The sequence below is a fragment of the Gopherus evgoodei genome, chromosome 11, assembly GCF_007399415.2.
Source record: "Gopherus evgoodei ecotype Sinaloan lineage chromosome 11, rGopEvg1_v1.p, whole genome shotgun sequence".
NCBI lineage: Eukaryota > Metazoa > Chordata > Testudines > Testudinidae > Gopherus > Gopherus evgoodei.
In genome coordinates, this window is record NC_044332.1 from 29,253,816 (window position 1) to 29,275,113 (window position 21,298).

At 41.3% G+C, this 21,298-nt stretch overlaps 1 protein-coding gene across 3 annotated transcripts in view; it reads left to right on the top strand.

Annotated features, from left to right (window-relative positions):
- The window catches only part of COL5A2 (collagen type V alpha 2 chain), a 337,654-nt gene that overhangs the window by 15,482 nt on the left and 300,874 nt on the right, over nt 1–21,298 (top strand). The window lies entirely within an intron of this gene.

The window sequence follows — 21,298 nt, forward strand, 5'->3', positions numbered from 1 at the left end:
TGGTTAAGGGCACTAGTAACGGGAGACATGTTTTAACCTCTAATCACAGGTTTGTTATGCCTGACAACTGTCGTCCTTTGTGAAAGGATTTGAGATCACTTCCTGGTGGATAAGATAGCTACAAAAAACCTCAGTGTGGTTAGTAGTATTTTGTATAGCTGTCTGCAGTCAGCAGAAGAACCATAGCCTGTAGAAGCATGGAGACTGAACTGCCATTTCACCCCTACTGGTGATGGCTCCAGGCCAGAGCTGAGGCATGTTTGCAGGACAGTAACAGGAGCCTTATGAGCAGCAAAGAATCCTGTGGCACCTTATAGACTAACAGACGTTTTGGAGCATGAGCTTTCGTGGGTGAATACCCACTTCTTCAGATGCATATGGTGGAAATTTCCAGGGGCAGGTGTATATATATGCTAGCAAGCAAGCTAGAGATAACGAGGTCAGTTCAATCAGGGAGGATGAGGCCCTGTTCTAGCAGTTGAGGTGTGAAAACCAAGACAGGAGAAACTGGTTCTGTAGCTGGCAAGCCATTCACAGTCTTTGTTCAATCCTGAGCTGATGGTGTCAAATTTGCAGATGAACTGAAGCTCAGCAGTTTCTCTTTGAAGTCTGGTCCTGAAGTTTTTTTGCTGCAGGATGGCCACCTTGAGGTCTGCAATAGTGTGGCCAGGGAGGTTGAAGTGCTCTCCTACAGGTTTTTGTATATTGCCATTCCTAATGTCTGATTTGTGTCCATTTATCCTTTTCCGTAGAGACTGTCCAGTTTGGCCGATGTACATAGCAGAGGGGCATTGCTGGCATATGATGGCGTATATTACATTGGTGGATGTGCAGGTAAATGAACCAGTGATGGTGTGGCTGATCTGGTTAGGTCCTGTGATGGTGTCGCTGGTGTAGATATGTGGGCAGAGTTGGCATCAAGGTTTGTTGCATGGATTGGTTCCTGAGCTAGAGTTATTATGGTGCGGTGTGCAGTTACTGGTGAGAATATGTTTCAGGTTGGCAGGTTGTCTGTGGGCAAGGACTAGCCTGCCACCCAAGGCCTGTGAAAGTGTGGGATCATTGTCCAGGATGGGTTGTAGATCCTTGATGATGCATTGGAGGGGTTTAGTGTGTGTAGTGTGTCAGCTGTTGCCGCTGATCTCTCTGCATCAATCATCCGAGTACATGAGGGCCCCGAGCCGGGAGCTCCCCGCCGCTGCCATCCTACCCGCGCTACCGCCGGGCTGAGTCCGCCCCGCCTTATCGGCCTCCGCCTCCACGTGGAGCGCGAAATATTCCGGCCGCCTCGGTGCGAGCCCCTCTGATAGGAGCCTGTGCTGTTCTTGTTCTGTGGTTAAACAGAAGACTCTAATTTACACTGCTGCCTGGCACCTTTCACATGTAATAAATTCACTTTATGTAAGGAACTACATCAGTGGTTTTCAACCTTTTTTCATATGTGAATCCCTAAAAAATTTCATATGAAGGTGGGGAATTCTTTGGAAATCTTAGACAGGCCCCCAGGTTGAAAACCACTAAATTCTTTAAGCGAGTGGAAGTGGCTTTCCTAACATCTCTCACAGACAACATCATAAAATCCTAAAAACATGCCTAACAAAAAGTGTAAACACCTTTTAAGGCAAGTTCTTTATAATATTGTTAACCATGAGCAAAACCTCATCTCACCAGAGAATCCAAAGCCCTAAAGGTGGTTTGCTACAGAGAATGCCTGATCATATTCTTCCTACTCTTGTCAACTTTGAATCCTTTCAAGGATATTTGCTAGCAGTTTTAGCACAGCATAAACAGTGGACTGTGACCTAGTTATTTTAGGGAGATTCTGTCCCTCCTTCCCCTCTTTGCTCATACTGAATAACTGTACTCCATGAGTTAGTGCCATGAAAAGCAGCATGGCTACTTATGGAGCAAGATACCACTCAGCACAAAGTAAGGAACAGAATCTGGTCCATGGAGATGACCGCTTCTTGTGATCTGTAATGCTAGCTATGCTGTGCATGTGTGATTGACAGGGCCCAAAGCGAAATTGTTTGGGGGTCAGTGATGAAAAGCCTTTACCTGTGGAAGAGTTTGCAATCTCCTTTTAGACATGGAACAATGTGTATGTATAACAATCAATTAATAGTCGCAGTGTGGCAAGGAAGGATGTAGCTTGCTGGAATATGCGGCTTGCTAGTTTTTGTTCTATTGAATGCATATTGTTGACAATAGGGACAATAATGGCAGCATCAGAAAGTTGTTTCATTTTTTAGCTCCTACATTAAGTATGAAAGCTGTCTGGAAACTCTGACTACTCTGAAGCATAAATGAAAAGTGTCTTCAATGCAGTTGTTGTATTGTCCAGATTTTCTCTTTTCAGTGGTTTTAGACTTCAGACAAGGAAGTTTATTTTATATAAGATTGTTAAATATGGGCTAATAAAGTTATGGAACACGTTTCCATAGCATGAAGGGCAAACTATAACTTCAACAATTACATCTTCCTTACAGACATCAAATGGTGCCAAGACATGATCATTTTGAATCATGTCTTAGTCAGCTTACATGACTTTAGGTGAAATTTATCCCTGGTGTAACTCCACTGAAGTCAGTCCTGTTTCACTGGGAATAATTTTGCCCACTCTTGCTAAAGACTTATCTGGAAATAATTTTACTGTTGTATAGTATAGTTTCGTTGCCCTATACAAAACACAGTTCTGTGATGTTTTGTTAATTTGCTTTCTCTGCTGTGAAAACTTCGGGACAATGATAGTTCTAACAGCCATCAGGACACACACACATGAGCTACAGACTTGCTGATGCTACTGTAAAATAGGCACTCAAAATTTATTTTTACCATAAATTTAACTTGCGAGCATTATGCAAACCCAGTATCAGCCTCCTGGTTTGAAGAGATTTACATTCATTTTCAGTGGTACATTGGCCCAAATTTCAATCTGATGTCTACCCACATGGATATATAATATGAGAAACTAATTACTCCAGAAAGGTGCACAGCTCCACAAGAGTGGGCAGTTGGAGATGTACTCCATTTCACACTGGTGGCTACAACAGATGGCCACATCTGTCTGTCTGAGAAGCTGAGGGAAAAGGGTACATGGCTTTGGGAAAATGGACACTTGATGCACACTGGCTTATTTTTAGTTGCTAACTCTGGACTCTGGCAGAACTCCTATGTACTTACTGCAAGTTTTCCAGATACACAACAGAATAAATCATTACAGAGAGACAGGGCACTGATGTCACAGTAGTGGGCACAGTATAAGAATCTAGACTGATGAGACTGCCTGTGTTTCCTTCTACTGCTAGTCTGCTGAGAAAGGGCCTGATCCACTGTCTATTAAGACAATTGGAGTCTTTCCATTGATTTCATTCTGTGCTGGATTGGGGGGTGGGGAAAGAGAAAGTGGTTAAGAGCTCTGCTGCTGGTCTCACTTGTGGATTACAGAGACCAGAGAGGGAAGCCCATGGGAAATGGTAGGTCCTTTCTCCCTGTGGTAGCAGTTGTCATACCAATTATAACATAGTTTGTTGGCCATTCAAGCAGGCTACAGGAAAAACATGGCTGTATTCCTCCTTCAGCCCAGAACAGGGAGATTCTTGTAGTTCCCAGAGTGAATGAGAACTAGAGGAATGCTGGGAAGGACTAGCAGATGAACATCTAACTACAATGTGTTACTGCATGTACTTCTAAAATTTGCAGATGGCACAAAGATTAGGAGAGTGGTAAATAGTAAAGAGGACAGGTCACACATTTATAGTGATCTAGATCATTTGGTAAGCTAGGCACAATCAAACAATATGTGTTTCAATATAGCCACATGTAAGGTAGTACATTTGGAAACAAAGAGTGTAGGCCATACTTACAGGATGGGGAACTTTATCCTGGGAAGCAGTGGCTCTGAAAAAGACTTAAGGGTCATGGTGGATAATCAGCTGAACATGAGCTCCCAATGCGATGCTGTGGCTAAAAGGACTAATGTGATCCTTAGTATAACTATATAGACAAGGCCTCCTACCTGAAAGTATAGTATACCAGGACATACTCAAAGACTTTCACTGTGCTGTAGCAGTGTCCACACAGGGCATTACTTCATGGCAAGCTGGTGTGTTGTAGACTGACAGTGTGGCTTGCTGTGTAGGCAAGTCATTGGATGTATAAACGGGGGCATATTGATTAGGAAGGTTACATTACCTCTGCATCTGGGACTGGTGTGACTGCTGCAGAATTACTATGACCAGCAGGCGTATGGCCCTAGATGTTTTGCTGAGGAAGGCTTTTGAAGAAGCTGGTGAACTGGCTTGCAATGAGGCCTAGGAAAACAGAGACACACACACGCTCTTCAGAGTTCTCTTGGCTGAGAGAAAGACACAAGTATCTAAAGGGGAATGAAGAGACTGAAGTACTTAAATTCTGTGCAATGTATCTGTATAAACCTGTTTGGGCTTGCCAACTGATGAGGTCAGTTTAGAAAAATGTAATCCTGCATTGATAAGAACAGTGCTGTGTGATTATCCAGTAGCTCCTATTACTAGAAAGTGCATGGTTTGAGGGCCTGATCCAAAGCTCTTTGAAGTCAGCAAGAGACTTTTCATTGACATCTGTGGGCTTTGGATCGGCCCCAAAGGCAAGACTGTAGGTTAAACACATAATTTGCATACTGACGATTGTGGCAATTGGTGACAATATTATTTGACTTGCTGCTGCACCAACTAACTGTTCTCCAGTTGAAAAATTGATATCTCTACTCACTTGATAGCTTTGAGCTATAGGATATAATAAACATGACGTTGTACACTGAGCTTCTACAAGAATGGGCACTGCTCAGTGAATCTAAAGATGTAAACGTTCTACAAATTAATAGTTTTCAAATGCATTAATCTGACATTCTGAGATGCTCCACAGTTTCCCAGTTTTAGTAGTTCATTTCTTAGACTATGACTACTACTGTTGTCAGTATTTGAAAGAGGCAGATCTTTCAAGTTGCTCCCACTTGTGATAGATTTTTTTTTTTTTTTAGTTTGTTCCGCTCTGATTTTCAACTGTACACTGCTAATATTTGGAGTTTCCTCTTATCAGCTTGAAACTCACATCTGTGAGTCTCTGCCTGTGAAATCCTAGTGCAGTGATGTCAGAAGAGAAACATATGCAGTTCTTAATCCCATTGGAATTAAATCACTAGCTGTGCTTGGAGTATCTTCCCCAACCATTTTGATTAAGTAGTAGAGTGAACATAGTGCAATCAAACTCAGTGTCTGTTGCTTGCTCCTGCTGGGCAGCTGCCATTGTACTAGCTGTGGGATGATGGGGAATAGACAGAGGTGCATCTTGTGCAAATATTTCCACTGAGCACCATGTATTGCATATACATTGGTGTTTCAGACCGCTAATTTATTAAAGTTTGGATGTGAGGAAGCTCTAGTGTACAGATGACAATATACACTCTGGGGATGTTTGTATTTAAACACTGAATAGCTATAATAGCATCAACCATGGTGCATGTACCCTGGGTTCCTGCTCCATTAAACGTGCACTTGTTCTGCCATAGGGTATGCATATTAGATTTCACTGTGCTCACCTATTTACTGGTTTATTTCCTCTCCTGCTTCCATGGTCTCAAAATCCCTAGCACTGCCTTCCTCATGCCTGCTCTCATCTGTGGGGTCAGGACACTCAATTTCCTAGCTATTTCTTGCTACCCACTTCTGGTCCATATGCCCCTTCTGATTTCACATAGTGGCTAGTTCATCTCACCATCAATCCTAAATAATAGGTGTCTTCTCCTTCTTTCTCTCATTGGCTGGTTACATCTTGCCACTAAGTTCTGGGATCCACACCCTACTCTCTCATACTGACCAATTAATTCTTCTGTGGTTCCTATACCTCCCATCTATTGTCCAGCTCCCTCATTCCCCCAACTCTCCATACCCAGCACTGGCTATTTTTAACTGTTTTCAGTGTTTGCTGAATACCAAAGTATATAGCTTGTGAATAACTAACGTGGATTTGCCACATGACCATTTAAAAGTGGTAAAATGTCAACAGTTAAGGGCTGTCAGGGTGGTTCTTTGTTACACTTTTCGTAGATGAAATTACAGATATTTAATGATGCATCATGCTCAGAGTTCCTTAGGCTAACACTACTTAAGCACTTGTGTTGTTCCACTATCTTAGTACTGTGAAAGTAACTCTGAGTGGAATAACTCATAACTCACATTTCTGGACTCTTGACGTTCTTAATTTTCCAAATGGGGTACTGGAGCTGGATACACCTCAGTTTTTGGCCCTCATCCTGGTATTGCCCTCTGTAGGACACCTTCTGTATGAGCAAGGGTAAAAGTCCTTTTGTTAGGAATAATTTGTTCTTTGGGTCATTGTCTGGAGAATTGTGTTTTAGTCTATATCCTGATAATCCCAGGATCCTCATGCTAGAAATGTTTTAAATATTTTTTAAATGACATGGTCAGGTCAAAGTTAAAGCAAAAAAATACAGGCACTGCAAAAAACCAAACCCACTGGAAAATGACTATAAGCAGAAGTGAAACTTGATTATTCCAGCTCTTTGTCTGGGTCTCAGTTTCCCCATCTGTAAAACAGGGACATTAATACTTATCTTCCTTTATATAGCACTTTGAAATCTGTGGGAGAAAGGTGCTATGAGAGCTAAGTATTATATTATCATTATTTCTGTGGGTGTTTTTTAGCTGCAGTAAATGTAAGAAATAGGGAAAATTGAAATAAAATTGATGAATAATAATGTCATTTATTTGTAAGGTTATGTAGGTGGGGAAATTGCTTTATAAAAACCTGTTTAACACTGTGTTCTTTTAATTCAGAAATACTTCCTTTCATTGTAGAGATGGTTTTCCTACTAATTCTTGCTGCACCTACAGCACACCATTTTAACCTTGTTTCTGATCATTATTCTTTTGCATAGTTGGCTTAACTAGTGAAGATATGTTATTTGATTAGGCCCTTTATTCATGTAAGTATTATGCTAATTGGAGCTGGGTTGGTACCTTAAAAATGCATGAACTTTGAAACTTTAGCCTATAAGTCAAATTTAGGGCTCAACTACTGTCAGTCAGGCAAAGTTAGTCCATACCCAGCTCTATAAAAACAGCAGCTTGAAAGAAAAGGGGGAGGAGGAGAGGGAGAAGGAGAGAAGTGTCTAATGAGAATGCTGTGAAATCCTTGGCTAGAAGACTACAGCAAAAAAACCCAAATTGGATGTGTATTGGAAGCTACTTCAGGCACCAATACTGGCCCAAATGGGAGCGTTGCCTGAGTAAGGAATTAATAAAGACTACGGGATTTGGCCAATAGTTTTGTAAAGTGATTTTATTCATTTAATTTAAGGCCAGAAGGGATTATTAGTTCATCTAGTCTGACTGAAAAAATATATCACTCAGTTACTCTTATATTGAGCCCAATAACTTGTTTGACTAAAGCACAACTTAGGGAATTCCTTGGTGCTGTGTACAATGGGACAGCATACTGTGACTGATTGTCAACTATTTCTTGTCAACTGTTGAGAATAGCCCACTTCCACCTTAATTGAATTGGCTCATTAGCACTGACCCCCCACCTGGTAAGGCAACTCCCATCTTTTCATATGCTGTGTATTTATCCCTCCCTACTGTATTTTCCACTCCATGCATCCGATGAAGTGGGTTTTAGCCCACAAAAGCTCATGCCCAAATAAATAAGGTGCCACAAGGACTCCTCATTGTTTTTGCTGATCCAGACTAACACAGCTGCCACTCTGAAACCTGACTAGCCACTGTTCATCTGCCTTACAACAATGCTTCTAAAAATCTGAAGCAATAAAATAATGCTTATAGTCAATCAGAATTGCAGAGTCATGACCTAGCCCCTCTCGCAGCAGCCATAGACTCTCCCCGCTTCTTGGCTCAGTGCTCCTTAGTGGCTCTGCGAACTCCGGAAATCAAGGTGCCTACAGTGGGAAATTGGAAAGCCTCTTGGGTCATCACCCCTCCACTCCCACCCTGATATCTGTCATTTATAAATCCTAAAGTTTCAATTATTTTATATTAAAAATCAGGAAAATACTTGATCTCCCTTTTAAGTCCTGGGGCCTGAAACGATAATAATTATTTCAAAGTTAGGCTAATTTAGTCCATAATCTCACTTTTCCTTATTTATATGAGCAATCCTTACGTGAATAGTCAGGGGCACTTGTCATAAACAAATAGCTAAGGGTTAATGTTCTTTTACCTGTAAAGGGGTAACACCAGTAACCTGAAACACCTGACCAGAGGACCAATCAGGAAACAAGACTTTTTCAAATCTGGGTGGAGGGAAGTTTTGGGGTGTGAGTTCTTTGTTCTTTGTCTTGTGTCTGTGCCCTCTCGGCTCTGAGAGTGATTTTTCTATCTCCTGGCTTTCTAATTTTCTGTTTCCAAGTTGTAAGTACAAGGATAGTAAGACAATAGGTTTATATTGTTTTCTTTTGTATTTACATGTGTATAGTTGTTGGAATGTTTTAAATTGTATTCTTTTTGAATAAGGCTGTTTATTCATTTTTCTTTTAAGCAATTGACCCTGTATATTGTCAACTTGATACAGAGCCTATTTTTAATGTCCTTTTTTCTTTCTTTTTATATAAAGCTTTCTTTTTAAGACCTGCTGGAGTTTTTCTTTAGTGGGGACTCCAGGGAATTGAGTCTGCAGCTCACCAGGGAATTGGTGGGAGGAAGAAGTCAGGGGGAAAATCTCTTTGTGTTAGATTTACTAAGCCTGACTTTGCATACCCTCTGGGTGAGGGGGAGAGATTAGATCTCTCGGTACTTGTGTTTCCAGGACTGGAAGCAGGGAATCTCCTAAGGTCGTCCAGGGAGGGCAGCCTGGGAGGAAGTAACAAGGAAACAAGGGCAGGGGGTTATTTCCCTTTGTTGTAAGACTCAAGGCATCTGAGTCTGGGGGTCCCCCAGGGAAGGTTTTAGGGAGACCACAGTGAGCTAGGCACTGTATAATTCCTGGCTGGTGGCAGCTTTACCAGGTCCAAGCTGGTAACTAAGCTTGGAGGTTTTCATGCTAACACCCATATTTTGGACGCTAAGGTCCAGATCTGGGAAAAAATGTTATGACAGCACTGCTCATGTTACAACAGTTAATAGGACTGGGCTCTCAGTGATGCACAAAAGAAGGTCTCAGGCCTTCATCATTTTGAAGCCTTAACCTATTACAGAACAAATTCTTAGAGGAAAACAAGAAAACATAATTCATCTGCTGAACAGCAACAATTTACATAGTCTAGTTGCATAGTGGATAAAGCGTTCCGTCATGGTGGTGACCGGTTGGGTAAATCTGCAGCACACTGTTAATCAAAATAATATACCTGTTTAGAAGAGAAGCGTGGATAGTAAGAGCTACACTCCCTATTGAGGTGTCCAGTTTACTGACACCACAAAATAGCTGTTTGTATTATTATGGGTAGCAGAAGGGAAAAATTATACTTCATAGAGGAATATCTTTTTCTGAAGTTTTTTTTGAAAATGTGTTTAGAAAGCAAAGATTTCTATTGATTTTTACACCATCTAAAAATATGTACTGCACCTTTGAGTCCAGAACACGATATAAGAGCAGCCACAACTCTCGTTGACTTCAGTGAGAGTTGCAAGTGATTCAGCACTTCTGATAATGAAATCTTTGATTTAGGAACCTAAATATGGATTTAGGCATCCAACTTTAAGTATCCAAGTTTGAAAACTTTGGCATAGGACCCTGCTACTAAAGGCTTATAGTCTCAGACCACTGTTCTGCATTGTGATCCTGACAAGTGGACTACCGTGCCCCACTGACTTCAGTGGAACTCTTTCTCGTTGCAGCAGTCCACCAATGCAAGGCACAAGGCAGAACTGGGGCCTAATTTCTGACATGGTGAAGCAAAGGGGGTAGCTAAAGCAGTAGGGATGTGATATCCAGGGAAGGAGAGGCTTTACGCCAGTAAGATAACACAGGCAATTAAGGCATTAATGCATTGTGGTAGAACAAATTAAAATACGTCACATGAATTTGCAATTTGTGGCGATCATGCATGTGTGTCTGCTTAAGCAGCTCAAGTGGATATGTTTGTAAACAGAAACAAGAACTGTGCCCTAGAAAATGCACTGAGATGCAGTGCATTGTGCTACACAGCCATCTTCCTAACCCTGTTCCTTTTCATCTCGCTAAAACCCTTAGACAAATGTTTAAATTCATATACTTCATATTCATGCTAAGCAAACATGGAGAACACTCCCACAGTTTGTAAATTGCTTTGAGATCTTCTGATGAAAGGCATGCTAATAAAATGTGTTGTTAGGTGCCGGGTGTGATTCATAGATGTCATTAGTAATGGGATTGGTTTTTATAGTTCTCTAATTCCCAGTATGAAAATGTAGCATTATGTAATAAAGTCATGGTAGATTCCTAAATAAAACTGCTGTTCAGTATACTCTGAGGCACATCTTTGGAGAAATTGAATGGAAACCTGTTCATTCGTCATCCAACTAAGAATGATCAGCCCCATTCTCTGCCTCCAATAATTGTGCTAATAACTAGACCCATCAGTTATTCCTGATTAAATAATGCAGTGACAGCATAAATATAACAAGAAATAACTGGCCTTCTTTCACGGTCCCTCTCAACAGCACTACCCAATACCCATCTCTTCATGAACCATAGGAAAAATGTGCAGGGTGCCCCCAAACCTAACAAGCCTAGGTTTTAACAGACCTGGCGAGAAAGCAAGAGCTAAAGATCTAGATGCCCAACATAGAATGCATACAACCCCAAACACTGAATGGAAAATTCACTCGTAAGTAACTTCAAGGACCAATTCTCCATTCTTCTCTCCGGCTGGTGCTAGTGTTCAGTGCCACTAAGGGTGTATCTACACTGCAATTAAAAACCTGTGGCTGGCTGATGCGAGCTGACTCAGGTTCATGGGGCGTGGCCTAAGGGGCTGTTTACCTGTGGGGTAGATGTTTGGGCTTAGGCTGGAGCCAGGACTTTAGGACCCTGGGAGATGGGAGGATCCCAGACATACTCTAAGATGGTTTGAAGGCTAAGTGGTAGGGCCCTACCAATTTCATGGCCATGAAAAACATATCATGGCTCCCCCTCTCCCCTGGTGTAATCTGGTCTTTTGTGTGCTTTTACCCTGTACTGTATAGATTTTTATGGGGGAGATCAGCATTTCTCAAATTGGGGGTCCTATCCCCAAAGGGAGTTGCGGGGGGGGGCATCACAAGGTTATTTTAGGGGGGTTGCAGTATTGCTACCCGTACTTCTATGCTGCCTTCTGAGCTGGGCAGCTGGAGAGTGGCGGCTGTTGGCCTGGCACACAGCTCTAAAGACAGCGCCCTGCCAGCTGCAGCACAGAAGTAAGGCTGGCAATACCATACCATGCCACCCTTACTTCTGCGCTGCTGCCGTCAGAGCTGGGCGGCCGAAGCGTGGCGGCTGCTGATTGAGGGCCCAGCTCTGCAGGCAGCAGCGTAGAAGTAAGTGTGGCAATACCACACCATCCCATTCTTACTTCTGTGCTGCTGCTGGTGGTGGCTCCGCCTTCAGAGCTGGTATCCCGGCCAGCAGCTGCCACTCTCCAGCTGCCAGCTCTGAAGATAGCACTGCTGCTAGAAGCAGCACAGAAGTAAGGGTAGTAGTACCACAACCCTCCCTGCAATAGCCTTGCAACCTCTCCCCCCCCCCCCCCGCGCACTCCTTTTTGGGTCAGGACCCCTACATGTACAACACTGTGAAATTTCAGATTTAAATAGCTGAAATAATGAAATTTATGATTTTTAAAGTCCCATGACTGTGAAATTGACCAAAATGGACTATGAATTTAGTAGGGCCCTAGTAATTGGAAAGCAAAGTGAGAAGGAAAGGAATTATTTTAAAACCCTTAGTCTTGTTTGTTTTTGATAAATTAGACTCTCAAACTGTATCTTAAAGTACCTGTTTTTTTAAGACTGTTCTTTTATCATGAAAATATTACTAATTGTGATGAATAGTAAGGATTTATTTTCTACCATAAACCAACTCCTTTTGTGTTCTATGAAAGTGTTGTGGCTCAAAGCAAGCTGAATGTGTTGATGGAAATTACCGTCTTGAATCAATAATGCAAAGTTCATTCCTGTCTTCTGGGTTATCTAGGTTTCCTTTCCTGGAAGCTTAACTAATCTTGCTGTAAAATATCAAACAAAATCAACACTTAACTATTTGTAATGACTTTTATTATGGTTTTAGCTCTGAGTGATTGTGTTTGGGGTTTGTTTGTTTGTTTTTTTTTAAAATCATGAACACGCAGTTGTGCTGAGGATCAGAAAAGCAGGGGTGGTCAGCACTGCTGACCCAATGTACTCCCAAACCCCTTCTTCCCCCCTGCTCCCCAAAAACAGGGAGCGAAGTGTGAAATAGCAATGTTGTGTTATGATTGCCTGGCTCACAGGAGAATGGGGCATACTTACCATGCTATCACTGTAGGATTTATCATGGCAGTACTTCCAGGAGTGAGAGGTCATTTTAAAAAGAGTAACAAAGGGGCCTCTGTGGTGTGGTTTTTTTTTTTTTTTGAAGCAGGCAGGTCTGTATTCTCTCCATGTTGTTTCCATGTCACTGCACTGTGACAGTCAGTCATGAAGTCCAGAGTCACTGTGGATTTGTACCAATAGGTTGCATGTCTGTAGTCCGCCTGACCAACACTCTGCTCTTAGGCTGAGATAGCAGAGCAGCAGTCCTGATAGTCCTGATAGTATTCACCCACGAAAGCTCATGCTCCAAAACGTCTATTAGTCTATAAGGTGCCACAGGATTCTTTGCTGCTTTTACAGATCCAGACTAACACGGCTACTCTCTGATACTAGTCCTGATAGTGTTGCTTAATGCAGGGAACTACTATATTCATCCCTTGTCTGATGTCAGCAGAACTGGCAAGGGTCCTTGTCAGAAAGGGAAGGGCAGGGTCAGTCTAGACTCTTCTAGCCTGGCTAAATAGATGTGTGGTCAGTCTCTTCCTTCTTCTTACATGCTCAGCACTGAGTTTCTGTTGTTCGGGTATCTTCAGGAACAGTGTCCGATGTGGTGTACAAATTTGCTACTCTGCACAAAAGTGGTAAGGGATGAGCACCACAAATATGCCAAGTCATGCATGTTGGAAAGAAAAGATTAAACTACTATTTATACTGAAAGTTACCCAGACTTCCCACCTCAAAGGATTAGCATCCCTTACTTCTTAAAACAAACAAATAACCCCTTTAACTCCAGAGACAACTCAGGCTATTCAGTATTGCGCATCATCACCATCACATCCCCATAATAGACATGCCGTTATGTATGTATCACAGGCTGGCTGGCCCTTTAAGGGGAGTTTGGGCAGCCTTGCCTGTGACATACCTGTTATTCCCCAGCTGCTTCTCATCTGGTGACATAATTACAACTGCTTATCCCAGCTGTGAAAGAGTCAGAGGATGACATAAGAATAGAGAAGAACTCAGTGGAGAGGAGACACAGGATGGGGAAGCAAGGGGAGTTCTCTCTTTCTGGGAAGGGCCTGATGGAGGCAGGCTGGTGCTAAGTACTGGGAGCTGGTTAGGCTTCTGTGGGAGGAACTGAGATAGGGAGTCAAAGGCTATGAGAAGCAGGCATGTCCCTGGAAAAAGTTGCATAGGTCCCAGGGGAGGGGAAGAAGTTGGGAAAACTTCTAGCAAAAATGGAATCTAGGGGTAAAAAGCTCTGGGAGGCGGTGCTCAGCTTAAGAAGCACAGAGCACTGGCAAAGAGCAGGAAACCTCAGCATAGCTCAAGAGGGGCAAAATAATGTTTGTCTGAATATGTATTTGGAATTTCTGTGGGACTCTGGTAATCCCTGAAGAGGACTGAACTTAAAAAGTGACCTGACTGGAGGACTGGGCAATGGAAGATGTAGACCGAGACAGGCCATTGCAGGGCTGAAGAAGTATTCAACAGGGAGGCTAGCAGTGGAGACCCCTGCAACTCCGTGACCTGACACCATGAGGTGAAACCTCTTACAATATTCAGAACCAAATCACATTTAGAATTTATCAGAACATAGGCTTCTAAAGATGGCAAAAGGAATTAAATATCCCAACAAGCTTCAAAGTAAAAGTCCAAAGCACATAGTGACACTAATGGTTCAAAAATAGCATCTTCCTATTATGGCCTTCCTTACACATGGCGTTGCAGGTACAGGGAGGATACCTAGAAAAGTACTAAGCTTTAAGGTGTCTATGAAGTTGTGTGTGTGCCCCCTCCACTTAAACAGCAAAACACTTGTATGTTTCTGGCTCTCTGTTTGCACAGAAGTCCCAAATGAGCATGATATGACATTTCATAGCAGCCTAACTATGCTACTTGAAACTGCTAATTTATGTCCTTTAAGAACTACATTATCAATGGACCTGGACTCATCATGAATAGTTTAGTAGTGATGAGTCAGTGGAACTTCTCTCTTTGAATCAGGCTGTCCTTCAGGAATCGAACTTTGAGGATTTAGGGTTCTTCATCGCACAAGGTTCTTGTACCACCTCCTGTAAGGATCAATAGAGATGGATAGATTTTTCAGCAAACCTGTGATCTGTGCGTCTATATAATGTTCTATGTTAAACTACAGCTTCTGGAGAATGTTCTGTAGATGGTGCATCTGCCGTAATTAAGGTTATAGCTGGTTTGTGGACAATGTTGAACTAGTACCTTTGTTCTTCAGATGATGTTCCTTGTATACTGGGAGGTGTTTTACACAAAGATTTTTAAGGATTCAAGGACCCTTTCAAGCTCATATTGTTTGTTTTAAACAAAGCCTTTCACATTCAATGCAGTATAGAGCACTTATTTATTTATTTTGAATTTGGTATCGTTGAGTATCTGCGCTAGAAATAAAATCAATTGGAGCACATCCGATAATAAAGTTGCTCTCAGACTACATGTGGAGGCATCAAATTAGGCTTTCAAATTAATTCAACACAAGACCTTTTTAACAGTTACGTATGCTTCTGCACTATATTACAGTGTCTTCCTTCCAAAAACAGGTTTTTCCCACAGCATTTCTAAGGCTTTGTCCACACACTGCATACATTTGTGTTTGAACTTTGTTGTGAACAATCCAGTTTGACAACATGCTGACTGTGACCTTGGGGTTAGCCTTATTTCATCTAACTGGATTGTTTAAAATGCATGCCAAATGCTTTGTAGTATAGACAAAACCTTAGTGACAGATTTTCAAATGTATTTAGGGACCTTAAGATGCAGATGGTGCCTAGTGAGATTTTGAAAAGTGCCTAAATAGGTCAGGCACCTAACTCCCATTGAAATAGATGGGAATTAGGCACTTAGCTTGCTGAAGAGCTTTTGAAAAGCCCTCTAGGCTCCATCTGCATCTCTGGGTGCCTAAGTATCTTTGAAAATCTGGCACTTCCCTATTATGGACTTTTATGGTAGGATTTTTAGAAAATGCAAAAACATTCCCAGGACCCTCTAACTGCTGTTTTAAATAGCAACTGGCAAGGGGGCAGGGACACCTGGTGTACCAAGATTCATATGTAACAAACTATATTTTATTGGTTACTCTTGTCTTTCCTTCCCCTAGCTCTTTGCATCTGCTGATTCTTTCTGCTTTTCAGTGTTCTGAGTAGTGATTTAGCAGCTGCTACTTATATCTGTTTAGTTAAATGTGAAGTCTAGAATTCTTAGCAATCACTCCTTGATGTGGGTTTATTAGTACCACCAATTCTGTTTTTCATTAGAGAATGTATAAGTTCTCCAAACTCACAAGTTTAACTTCCAGTTTTAAGCTCTGTTACATGCTCATTTGTTGTCTGGCCTTGCTGTTCACTGGTGGCAGAAGGGATGCCTTTCATATAGGTTATTTTTTCTTGGGGGGGGTGAGGGAGGTAGAGGGACAGTATTAATAAAAATGTGTCAAACCACATAATTGGTTTACTTTTTCCCATCTCCTTTTCAAAGATAAATGTGTTGTGAAATGCCAGTACTGTTTTTCATGCCACATGCACGAACAATGATATTTGAAAGTTTGCGGCTTTTCTTCTGACTAGAGCCATCAAATAAATCAGAAATTATTTGAACTTTTTCCATTGTTCAGCAACATTTCCTGTGAGCTTTACCTTTGAAGGAGCATTCAGTTTTTTCACTTGAGTTTTAGTCCCAATCTGACACCATGTTGGGCCATATTCAAGAAGCAGCCATGTTGGCTTCACCTTTTATTGTGAAATGTCTAAGTTATATAATGAAGTCAAATTGTTACCACCAGAAGGAATTATTGTACTAACATGAATAGAACATTGCTTTATGATCCATGTTACAAGTTCATGAGTTTTTTAATTAAGTTTTAACAGATATAGTAACACTGGAGGAGGGGGAAAACTGGATGAAAAATGAGACCTGGATCTGAGAAATCTGATGCATATTCATACAGATTTTCTGGAGTTTATGTTTATAAATAATGAAATGTAGTATTATATGGCTTAACCAGAAGCCTGTGAAAAAGGTCTGTTTTTTTTAATTTGTATTCTAGATCCTAATTAAACAGTGTGGTTAATCTCAGCTAGAAAATAAATCATTAATAATGGTCAGTATAATGTGAGACTCTAATCACTCAGAGTAGCATCTCATGAATCACTAGTGGAAAACAGAATTTCCAAGTGATTATTTAAAATAGGACATATATTTTTAGGATTTGAATCTTTTTTTTTCTGAATGAATAATATTGTGCATGAACAGTGAGACTTAAGTGCAAAGAAAAATCTTGAGCAGTAGAAAGTTGCACTAGCTAAAATAAAGTTTCTATCAAAATTTGATTTGAATAGCTTGATCTGAAAGAATATGTATTGATGATTTGTAGACTACCCAGGTATCAGCTCTTCTGTAAACAGGAAATACCATCAAACTGTATAAAAGAGTAAGCAGATCACAACTGTAAACATAAGATCAGGCTGAGATGAAACAGCTGTGAAGAACCATACATCCTTCATTTCACAATGATGTGCAAATAAGAAATGGAAGCACCTCACTCCATTTTTTATGTGACTTACAACTACTTCCAGCAATAGATATTAACTTAAAGTGGAAAAATCAAATTTCCTTGCTTTTATTTTAAGTGAGGAAACTTGCTATCTTTATGTTAAATAAGGGAAAAATGATGTCTCAGACACACACATACTGAAAAATCCACAAAGAGAAATTATACATAGAGGAAGGTTTTTCATCTGGAGACACTGGAAGGAGTTTTATCCTTTTTTCGAACGGTTAGGAACAAAACAATTAGGACCAGATTATCTAATGCTTATTTTGGGCATACCATCCAACCTGAGCCCACACAACTTCTAGCCTACCTACCGCAAAGTCAGGAGTATGCAAACAGGGGTTTGAATATTGGGCTACTAGGCAACCTGATAGCTGGTAAGAAATGGGGAAGAGATATGGGGAAAAACACTCCTCCTTTAATAAAGGGTTATAACTCTGCAGTTTGCAAATCATTAAAATTTAAATAAGGAACACCTTCTTAAAACAAAAAATTGAAATAAATTGTCATGTTCTGCTTTTTTAGTAGTCTCTCTGTGTGTGTGTATGTATGTCTGTATGTATATACAAACACACACACCCCCCTACCTGATGTTGAGAGTACAAACATGACTGAAAAACTTTGGTCTTTGTTATCAGTGGATGAACATTTTTGAGGAAATTTCAGAGAATTTTCATTGTTACTTTTAGGATGGGATATCCTATCCACATTATTTTTAACTAAAATGAATCCATTTATTTTATGTGGTACAACATGCAGAAGGAAAAATTAGGAAATATTCTTTATAGAAAATGTGTAAAGATAACTCCATCACAGTATTGCCAAAACAAGCCCATAAAAATCATGATTTTTTTCATTTTTTCTATTTTGATAGTGTGAGCTACAAAATCTGTAATTTTCTTCTGGTTTCTGAGCCAATAGGTGCACTTGTTTATGTTTTTAGGCTTTCCTCTGCGACCATGAAGGCTAGAATCTTTCTTTCTTTTTTTAAAATAATGAAAGCTGAGTGTCTCATCTAATCACATGCCACCAGAGGTTCAGGGCTTTATGAAACACATCAAATATAACCAGACTCATGACAATCTTGAGTTTGCAGCACTACTTTTACAGGGAGAAAATGTACAGGGCCATTTGAAACTGATTATGAGTTATATAGTCTTGTGGTTTGATGTACATGGGAAAGAGAAGAAAACATATAACATGGTATTCCTTTTGTCTATTTACTTTGCTTTAAAAATACAGAAGTACAAATATTCAGTCAATACAGACATTTTCGGTTCTTGTATATTTTTTGTAACTAATCAGATACCATGAAAGGAGCAGAAGCTTGTGCTGAATATTATGCAGTATTAACAAACATCAACAAAATACCTGCATTAACCCTCAAATCCATTTGAGGTAAATCTTGAGTTCGTTTCAATGCATCTATAAACCGCAGCCCATCCTCAAAGAAAGTTGCTGATCATAGGTTGAGACTGTTTGCTCAGATGAGAGAATGGTGAACTCTTTCTGCCCAGCAAATCCTGGGGTCCGAGGCTTTTTGGAAAAATTTAGAGACCATAATAGAAAATCATAACTACTCCTCGTTGTTTTTGCTGATCCAGACTAACACAGCTACCACTCTGAAACCATAACTACTGTATACTTTTTAAACTAGCCTATGGAATTTAATAGAGAAATCTATTGAATATACTGAATCTATTGAATACACCTCTACCCCGATATTATGCTGTCCTCAGAAGCCAAAAAATCTTACTGCATTATAGGTGAAACCGCATTATATCGAACTTGCTTTGATCCGCTGGAGTGCACAGCCCCGCCCCCCTAGAGTGCTGCTTTACCGTGTTATATCCAAATTCATGTTATATTGGGTTGCGTTATATCGGGGTAGAGGTGTATATTGAAATCAACAAGGATATTGTTCTCTATAGATTTTCCATAGGGAAGTTTAAAAGGAGATTCCAAGCCATGATAGTGGAGGCAAGGGTGTTGGGGAGGAACTGACTGTGTGTGTGGGATCCCCGAGATTAATGAGATCAACTGCTGAAGGATTTTTGGAAGTTTGAGTACTGTAGTTTGTTTCCAGCTCCTCCAAACTAAACTGCAGGGTTCAATTTGTGAGCCTCTCTATGCAGCTCTAGTTATTAAGCAGTTCTAGCATTCCTCAGTAAATAGATGCTGTACAGTTAAGTCCATTTATGAGAAAGTTGGTACAGTATGATATTACAATTGCATTTGTCTGGTCTGGTAACAGCTTAAGTACCAGAGTTGTGGGTGTTCCTTTTTTTTTTTTTTTTAATGGGTTTGGTACAACTTCAGCAGTGACATCAGTCCAAAGTAGCATTACATAGTCATTGGAAAATGCACACATGGAACCGGCAAGCTCAGGGAGACAGTGTAAAAATGTCAAAATCTGTGCTGAGGAACAGGGAAGGGCCAAGTGAAATAACGTCTATAACAAATAGTTACCATGCTTTCTGGCTTGGAACCAAAGTTTGACTGTAACTTCTTTAGCCCATTGCTTATAACGTCATTCAAAAGCTTAAAATATTTTTGAAGGGTGTTTTGTAATGTTTACTATATGTCTGAGGCGTTCTGATTCTCTGCTTTCTTGATCTGACTTGGGTTAGACATGCTACTGTAAACAGGAAGCAGTGATCCAGGCCTGAATTTCCTCATGCTTACACCCGTTATACACTGATGTAACTTCATGGCAGTTATTCCTGTATCCAGTGAGAAGCAAATCCTGCCCACTGGTTTCAAGGCTTGGCTTAAGACATGTTTGTGTTTTGTTTTCACCTTTTCCAGACAGGTTTTGCTTTTAGGGCTATATTTTAGGATGCTCCGTACTGAGGGCACTAAAGTATGGTGAATCTATGGGATTGTATTTCAATACTGTTTGTATTTAAAAAAAAATAGAATGCCATGAGAGATTGTGGTTACACAGAAATAAAAGCTGAAGCTACTCTCACAATCTGTAGATTAGGCTGTTTGGACCCTTCCATGTGTATTCTTCACCCATACCTCCCTTCATACATACTGGGTTCGTCAGCTGCCCCTTTTGCACCCTCTACCCAATCTTCAGAACCTGTGCCACCCATGGTGTTATGTCCACTACAGGTCAGGGAGAAGATTGGCATCCCCCACAAATCCCTATGGAACAGCCAATGGAAAATTACTGTAACATGAGGCTCTAAGAGCTTGTATATACTCTGCTACAGTCTGGACTGCAGGGCTGTGAATTGCAGAGCTCATCAAAGTGCTTCATGCTAACTGCCCTGCAGGGATGCACTGGCATGAATTAAAAGGTACCTCGTTCATGTTAAGAGGGCTATGTTAATGTGAACTAGGTATCTTTTAGTTCAGGCCAGCAGCATCCGCACAGGGCTGTTACTGTGCAACACTTTGAGCTCTGCAATTCACAGGCCTGTTGTCTGCACTATGGTGCAGTGTAGACATAGCCTAACTCTCCTGTACATCCTCTGTACAAGAAAACCCGCCCTTAAATGTAACCCTTCTGCCCCTCTGAGTTGGCAGCAGCAAGGGCCAGGTTCAGTATCCAGGGGTTCCGTTTCAATAACACAATGCATAACGGGCTCAAGCCCCCACCCAGTGACCTGGGACACTTAGGAGGCCTCTAGGAGGCAATACTTCCCCACTCGCAAGCACGGAGTCTGAGTGTAGCAAAATCTTTTTAATAAAGGAGGGAAACAATGTGGCATCACATTGGAGAAATACCACAAACAGGATTATAACACAAAACGTAAGCAAAAAACCCACCTCCAAGTACGTCTGGCAATGTCCTTTTCCCTTAGGGTCTTAAGTCCAATCACCCCAAAGTCCAACAACCCGAAAGTCTCTGGTCAGTGCCACCCCAGAGTTCAAAAGTTTATCTGCAGAGTTTTACCCCCCGCCCAGCCTAGGTGGAAATAGGGGGAGGGGAAGCCCACACAGGGTGTTAAGGGGCACCTTACGTGGGCCAGGGCCAACTGCTCCGCCTCTCCGTGGAGTTCTGCTGCAGCCTTCATCACGACCAGCTCCACTACACCAGCTGTGCCGCTCCTCCAGCCAACCCGTGAGTCACTCCAGCTGTCCCTGCAAACTGCTCCACTCCGCTCACTGTTCCATGGGCTGCTCCAACATGCTGCAAACTGCTCCGCTCTGCCAGCCGCTTAGCGATAGATCTTCAGGCTCCCCCACTAGCTAACACAGCACTCAGTGATCTCAGCTCAGC